Source organism: Lynx rufus, unplaced genomic scaffold (assembly GCF_022079265.1).
Source record: "Lynx rufus isolate CCGP_SWC_20201006 ecotype Redwood Valley unplaced genomic scaffold, mLynRuf1.p SCAF_2, whole genome shotgun sequence".
Classification (NCBI taxonomy): domain Eukaryota; kingdom Metazoa; phylum Chordata; class Mammalia; order Carnivora; family Felidae; genus Lynx; species Lynx rufus.
The window spans coordinates 134,985,048-134,992,974 of record NW_025814834.1 but is presented as its reverse complement, the minus strand read 5'-3'; the positions used below and the strand labels follow the sequence as shown (position 1 = coordinate 134,992,974).

General features: G+C 36.9%; 1 pseudogene; it reads right to left on the bottom strand.

The window, feature by feature from the left end:
- Positions 1-427: 427 nt before the first annotated feature.
- Positions 428-3,128, bottom strand: LOC124516175 (tubulin alpha-1B chain-like; annotated as a pseudogene).
- Positions 3,129-7,927: the final 4,799 nt, after the last annotated feature.

The following is a 7,927-nucleotide window of genomic DNA, read 5'->3' as shown; positions in this document are numbered from 1 at the left end:
ATGTTTCTTGGAGAGAGAAAAAAACACAGCATAAAAGTAGAAAATAAAACCAAGGCTCATTTTTCTCCATCTGAAGGTACAAATGCTAATTTTTGCCATTTACACTTTTAATCTAATTTTTGAAAAACAAAAACAGCACAAATATATTAAATTCCATTTAATCAGTTCTCAAAGGCAATTGACATTTTGAGTTTGTATTTTCTGGTTTTTAACCCATTTTTTTTTTCATTTGAGACATTTATTCAAACCCATCAGAGAAATGGACAGCTTATGTCTGTAACAAAGCATCATGTCTTAAAGCTTAGGTCTGTAATTGTATAAGAGAGTATATACTGCTACCTACAAACTAACTGATCACAGCACGTTTCAATGTTTAAAACAGAATAGACTTCCCTGCAAAAGCAGCACCTTTGTGACATTTTTAACTTTAGTATTCCTGTTCTTCTTCTTCATCCTCTCCTTCAACAGAATCCACACCAACCTCTTCATAATCCTTCTCAAGGGCAGCCATGTCTTCATGAGCCTCAGAAAACTGTCCTTTCCCCATGCCCTCACCCACATACCAGTGAACAAAGGCTCACTGGGCACACATCAGGTCAAACCTGTGGTCCAGGGGAGCCCAGGTCTCAGCAATGGCTGTGGTGGTGCTCAGCATACACACATCTCGATGTACTTTGACCAGGTCTCCACTAGGTACCACAGTGGGATGCTGGTAATTAGCCAGTGGGATGCTGGCTCCAACTGTGAAGCTGATGGGGCACTAGCCCACAAACTGGATGGTACGCCTGGTCCTGATGGTAGCAGTGGCAGCGTTGACATCTTTGGGAACCACATCACCACAGTACAACAGGCAGAAAGCCATGTATTTATCATGGTAAGGGTCATATTTCACCATTTGGTTGTTTGTCTCAAAGCATGCCTTGGCGATCTCTACTACATAAAGCTGTTTGTGGTAGGCTTTCTCAGCAGAGATGACAGGAGCATATGTGACCAGAGGGAAGCAGATGTGGGGATAGGGTACCAAGTTGGTCTGGAGTTCTATCCGAAAACATTTTGGGCTCCATCAAATCTGAGGGAAGCAGTGACGGAGGACACAATTTGACATGTTATCTTATTCAGGTTAGTGTAGATTGGGCCTTCAGTGAGGTTTCTACCACAGATATCATACATGGCTTCATTGTCTCCAATGAAGGCAAAGTCAGAGTGCTCCAGCCTGGTGTGAGTAGTGAGAATGGAGTGGTAGGACTCAACTACAGCTGTGAAAACCTGGGGGGATGACTAAATGGAAAACTCCAGCTAGGACTTGTCACAATCGACAAGAAAGATGTTCCATTACCAGGGAGGTGAACCCAGGACCAATTCCCCCTCCATGGCCATGGAAAACCAAGAAGTCCTGAAGACCTTGTGCACTGGTCAGCCATTTCCAAATTCATTCGAAGACATTGTCAATGATCTCCTTGCCAATGGTGTAGTGCCCTTGGGCATAGTTGTTGGCTGTATCTTACTTGCCTGTCATGAGCTGCTCAGGGTGGAAAAGCTGATGATAGGTGCCAGTGCGAACTTCATCAATGACTGTGGGTTCCAGGTCTACAAACACTGCATTGAACACATGCTTGCCAACACCTGTTTTACTGAAGAAGGTATTAAAAGAGTCATCTTCTCTGCCAATGGTATTGTCACTTGGCATCTGACCATCAGACTCATGCCGTGTTCCAGGCAATAAAGCTCCCAATAGGCATTGCCAATCTGGACACCAGCCTGGCCGACATGGATGGAGATGAATTCACACATGGTTGCTGCTTTGTGGCTGCCAAGCAGATGGCAGAGAAGAAGAGACATTGTTACAGTGGTCGATATAATATAAACTGTTTTCTTTAACTTAGGATATGTAATACATATATAGAAGAGTATAAAATAAAACATGTGCACTTAAATGCATTATTACAAAGTGAACACTGTGTAAACATCTCCCAGGTCAAAATATTAACATTGTTAGAATCTCAGAAATTATTCCCAACTGTCCCTTTCCCATAGTATCTTTCTTATTCCCTGTAAAATACCACTGCTCTGACTCCTGTGGCAATCATTCATATCCTTGTTTTGTTTAGTCTCCATCTATGCATTCCAAATAATCTAGTTTTGTCCATTTTTGAAATATGTATCAATGAAATCATACACTTTATATTTTACGTGTCTGGCTTTCACTTGATGTGATACCATTAGATTCAAACACATAGTTTGCACACTCCCTTGCTGTATTGTGTGCCATTTCATGACTGTACAATTTAATTCTTTATTATTGACAGAGATATGAATTGTTTCATTTTTCTCAGTATGACCAACATATGTCTCCTAGGGTAACTGAGCATGTATTTGTCTAGAGTATATTCTTGGAGTAGAATCATATTTGATAGGACATGTGAATTTCTAACTTGACCAGACAGTTCCAAACTCCTTCAGAAAGTCAGTGTACTAGTTTATACTCCTACTAGTAGTCTATAAAAATTTATTTGCTCTATGCTTTTGGAGAAATAGAATTATTTATGATATTAATGTAATAAAGTATATGTAATACTCATTATAGTGAGTGTGAAATGGTACCTATTAGAGTGTTATTTTGAATTTACTTGATTTTAATGAGATGAACTGAATTTTCATGTTTCCCCTATACTTAGGAATTTTTTCTGAGAATTATGTAAGATTTTTATTCATTTTCTATTGGGTTATTTCTCTTTTATCATTGATTTATAGGATTTCTTTATATAGCCTAGATATTAATTCTATATTTTTGTTATGTACTACAGATATCTTCTGCTACTTTGCACCTTTGCTTTTAATAATGGCTATAGTTTTTTCTTTTTAATTTTTTTAAATGTTTTTATTTATTTTTGAGAGAGAGAGAGAGGGAGACAGAGCACAAGTGGGGGAGGGGCAGAGAGGGAGACACAGAATCCGAAGCAGGATGCAGGCTCTGAGCTGTCAGCACAGAGCCCCATGTGGGGATAGAACTCATGAACCACAACATCATGATCTGAGCCAACGTTGGGCACCCAACCGACTGAGCCACCCAGGTGACCCTATAGTTTTTTTTTTTTTTTTTACACATTTACTTACCTTAGGTTTTCCATCAATGGCAGATGTCCCTGATTCCCAAACTTTCCTGAGGTACTCCAAGATCCCTCACTGAATTCACAGGGGTTCTCCAGGACACTTTAAATTTTCAAAGGAAATTCAGCAACACTGAAAACTGTGTAAAATACTTTCTTGAAGAAGTTTACAGTTTCATTATTAGATTGTTCTTCATTCTTTTGAATGATAACATGTTTGCTAAGCTAGGTTTCTGGTATTTTTTGTGGTCAATATAGACACAGATGACACACTCTTCACAAAATTAACTCAAAATATGTTATAGACATAAATGTAAAATTCAAAACATTAAACCTCTAGAAGATATCATAGGAGGAAACCTAGATGGCCTTGGTATGGTGATGACTTTTCAAACACAACACTGAAGGCATGACCCATGAAAGAAAGAATCGATATGTTGGACTTCATTAAAATTAAAAACTTCTGCTCTGCAAAAAATAATATCAAGAGAATTAGAAAAGACTGGGAGAAAGTTTTGCAAAGACACATCTGATAAAGGACTGTTATTCAAAATATACAAATAACTCTTAAAATTCAGCATTAAGAAAATAAGCCATCGAAGTTAAAAAATGGTCCAAGATCCTTAACAGACATCTCAGCCAAGAAGATATACAGATGGTAAATAAGCATATGAAAAGATGTTTCACATCATACACCATTAGAGAAATGCAACTTAAGACAACAAGGACATACCTCTATACACCCATTGTAATGGCCCAAATCCAGTACACTGACAAAACCAAATGCTGGTGAGAATATGGAGCAACAGGAAGTCCTATTTATTCCTGGTGGGAATGCATACAATCATGTAGCCACCTGGAAAACAATTTAGTGCCTTCTTATAAAACTACTTGACATACGATATAGCAATCACACCTTGCTGTGTTAGCAACCAAGGTGTCCTTCAGCAGGTGAATGAATAAATACTGTATATCTACACAACAGAATCTTACTGAGAACTAAAAAGAAATGAGCTATCAAGTCATGAAAAGACGTGGAAGAAATGTAAATGCATATTACTAAGTGGAGAAAGCAACTTAAAAAGGCTGCTGACTGTGTGATTTCAACTGTATGAAATTTTTGAACAGGCAAAATTATAAAGACAAGAATATTAGTGGTTGCCAGGAATTAGAGGAGGGAAGAGGGATGAATGGATGGAGCATAGATGACTTTGGGGGCAGTGGAAATACTCTACCATAATGATGGATACATGTTATTATACATCAGTCCAAACCCATAAAATGTAAAACATCGAGAGTAAACCTAAATGTAAATATGGACTTTGGGTGATTGCAATCTGTTGACATAGCTTCATCAATTGTAATAAATGTACTACTCTGGTGAGAGATGTTGATAATAGGGCAGTCTATGCAGGTGTGGGGTATGGGGGCTTTGGGAAATCTCTGGCTCTGAAATTTGCTGTGAATCTGAAACAGCTCTAAAAAAAGTCTTAGAATAATTTTTAAAAATTTAAAAAGCAATTGCCACTCAGAAATGAATTTGAAAAAGAAAATGAGGATGGCAACCATCTAATCTAATTCAAAGTTTAAGAAGTTGTGCAGCACTCAGCAGGCACTGCCTCCCATTAGTAAGTTAGTGAGGTTATTTAAGAATGAAACAAAAATATTTTTTTCAATTTATGCACATTTATTTTTCAAATAGCTACTACACTTTTAGGATATAAATATTATGTTTTTTGAAACTGTTAAACAGAATACTTGAGTGTTTCCTTTGGCCTATGAATATAATTTTAAAAAATTGAGACCCCCAAGGATGTCAGGAACAGACAAAATTTAAGAACTTCTGGAATAGTGTTGCATAAAGGAAGGTTCTAATTGATTGATTTGGGAAAATGTATAGGCATGCCTCAGAGATATCGTGGGTTCAGTTTCAGACCACGTCAGTAAAGCAAATATTGCAATAAAGTAAGTCAAATCATTCTTTTGGTTTCCCAATGCATATGAAAGTTACATTTCCATCATATAATAGTCTTTTAAGTGTGCAATAGCGTTATGTCTAAAAAATACATGCCTTAACTAAACATACTTTATTGCTAAAAAATGCTAACCATCATCTGAACTTTCAGTACACTGTAATATTTTTGCTGGTGGGGGATCTTGTCTCACTTATGGCTTCTGACTGATCAAGGTGGTGGTTATTGAAGACTGGTGGCTGTGGCAATTCCTTGGAATAAGGCAACAGTGAAGTTGGACTCTTCCTTTTGTGCACGATTTCTCTGTAGCTTGCAATGCCCTTTGATAGTATTTTACCCACAGTAGAACTTCTTTCAAAAGGGGAGTCAGTCCTCTCAAACACTGCTGCTTTATCACTAGGTTGGTATGATATTCTAAATTCCTTATTGACATTGCAACAGTCTTCACAGCATCTTCACCAGGAGTACAGGAGTAGATGCCATCTCAAGAAATCACTTTCTTTGCTCATCCATGAAAAGCAACTCCTCAGCCGTTAAAGTTTTATCATGAAATTGCAGCCATTCAGTCACATCTTTAGGCTCCACCTCTAATTCTAGTTCTCTTGCTATTTCCACCACACCTGCAGTTACTTCCTCCATTGAAATCCTGTGCTCCTCAAAGTCATCCATGGGGGTTGGAATCAACCTTTGTTTTCTTTGTTTTTTAGTTTTTACTTGACTTCCAGTTAGTTAAGATACAGTATAATAGTAGTTTCAGATATACAATATAGTGAGTCAACATATTTATGACACTTGGGGCTCATCACAAGAGCACTCCTTAATCCCCATCACCTACTTAACCCATCCTCCCACCCACCTCCCCCCTGGTAACCATCAGTTTGTTCTCTATAGTTAAGGGTCTGTTTCTTGGTTTGTGTCTCTCTCTCTCTTTTTCCCTTTGCTCATTTGTTTTGTTTCTTAAATTCTACATATAAGTGAAATCATATAGTATTAGTCTTTCTCTGACTGACTTATTTTGCCAAATATAATACTCTCTAACTTCATTCATGTCATGGCAAATGGCATGATTTCATTCTTTTTTTTGTGGCTGAGTAATCTTCCATTATACATTTGTACATGTATACATATATATTCAATTATGTGTATATGTATATATATATATTAATATATATGTATAATGGAATTATATATATATTATATTAATATATATAATTCCATTATACATTATATAAATATATATATATATATATATATATATATATATATATATCCTTTCATCAATCAATAGACACTTGCACTGTTTCCATAATTTGGCTATTGTAGATAATGTTGCTATAAACATTGGGTTGCATGTATCCCTTCAAATTAGTATTTTTTATCTTTTGGTAAATACCTAGTAGTACTGAGGGTAGTTCTGTTTTTAACGTCTTTAGGAACCTTCATACTGTTTTCCAGAGTGGCTGCACCAGTTTGCATTACCACTAACAGTGCAAGAGGATTCCTTTTCTTAAACATCCTTGCCAACACCTGTTGTTTCTTCTGTTTTTTATTTTAGCCATTCTGACAGGTGTGAGGTCATATCTCATTGCCATTTTGATTTGTATTTCCCTGATAATGAGTGATGTTGAGCATCTTTTCATGTGTCTGTTGGCCATCTGGTTGTCTTCTTTGGAAAAATACCTGTTCTAGTCTTCTGCCCATTTTTTAATTGAATTATTTGTTTTGGGGTGTTGAATTTTTTAAGTTCTTTATTTATTTTGGATGCCATCCCTTTATCATATATGTCATTTGCAAATATCTTCTCTCATTCTGTAGGTTGCCTTTTAGTTTTGTTGTTTCCTTTGCTTAGCAGAAGGTTTTTATTTTGATGAAGTCCCAATAGTTGATTTTTGCTTTTGTTTCCCTTGCCTCGGAAGACATATCTAGAAAGAAGGTGCAACTCCAGTATAAAAAAAGTTACTGCCTATGTTCTTCTCTAGGATTTTTATTGTTTAAAGTCTCAAATTTAGGTCTTTAATCCATTTTGAATTTATTTTTGCTTATGGTGTAAGAAAGTGGTCCAGTTTCATTCTTTTGCATGTTGTTGTCCAGTTTTTCCAGCACCATTTGTTGAAGAGATTGTATTTTCCCCATTAGATATTCTTTTCTGCTTTGTCAGAGATTAATTGATCATATAGTTGTGGGTTCATTTCTGGGTTTTCTATTCTGTTCTACTGATCTATGTGTCTACTTTTGTGTCATTACCATACTGTTTTGATGATACAGTTTTGTAACATAACTTGAAGTCTGAATTGCAATGCCTCCAGCTTTGCTTGTGTTTTTCAATGTGCTTTGACTACTTGGGGTCTTTTGTGGTTCCATACAAATTTTAGAATTGTTCACTCTAGCTCTGTGAAAAATGCTGTTGGTATTTTGATACAGATTTCATGAAATGTGTAGGTTGTTTTAGGTAGTATAGGCTTGTAACAATATTTGATATTCCAATCCATGAGCCTGGAATGTTTTTCCATTTCTTTTTGTCCTCTTCAATTTCTTTTTTTTTTTTAACGTTTATTTATTTTTGAGACAGAGAGAGGCAGAGCATGAACGGGGGAGGGTCAGAGAGAGAGGGAGACACAGAATCGGAAGCAGGCTCCAGGCTCTGAGCCATCAGCCCAGAGCCCGACGCGGGGCTCGAACTCACGGACCGCGAGATTGTGACCTGAGCTGAAGTCGGACGCTTAACCGACAGCGCCACCCAGGCGCCCCTATCCTCTTCAATTTCTTTTATCAGTGTTTTATAATTTTCAGAGTATAGGTCTTTTCACTTCTTTGGTTAAGTTTATTACTAGGTATCTTACTGTTTTG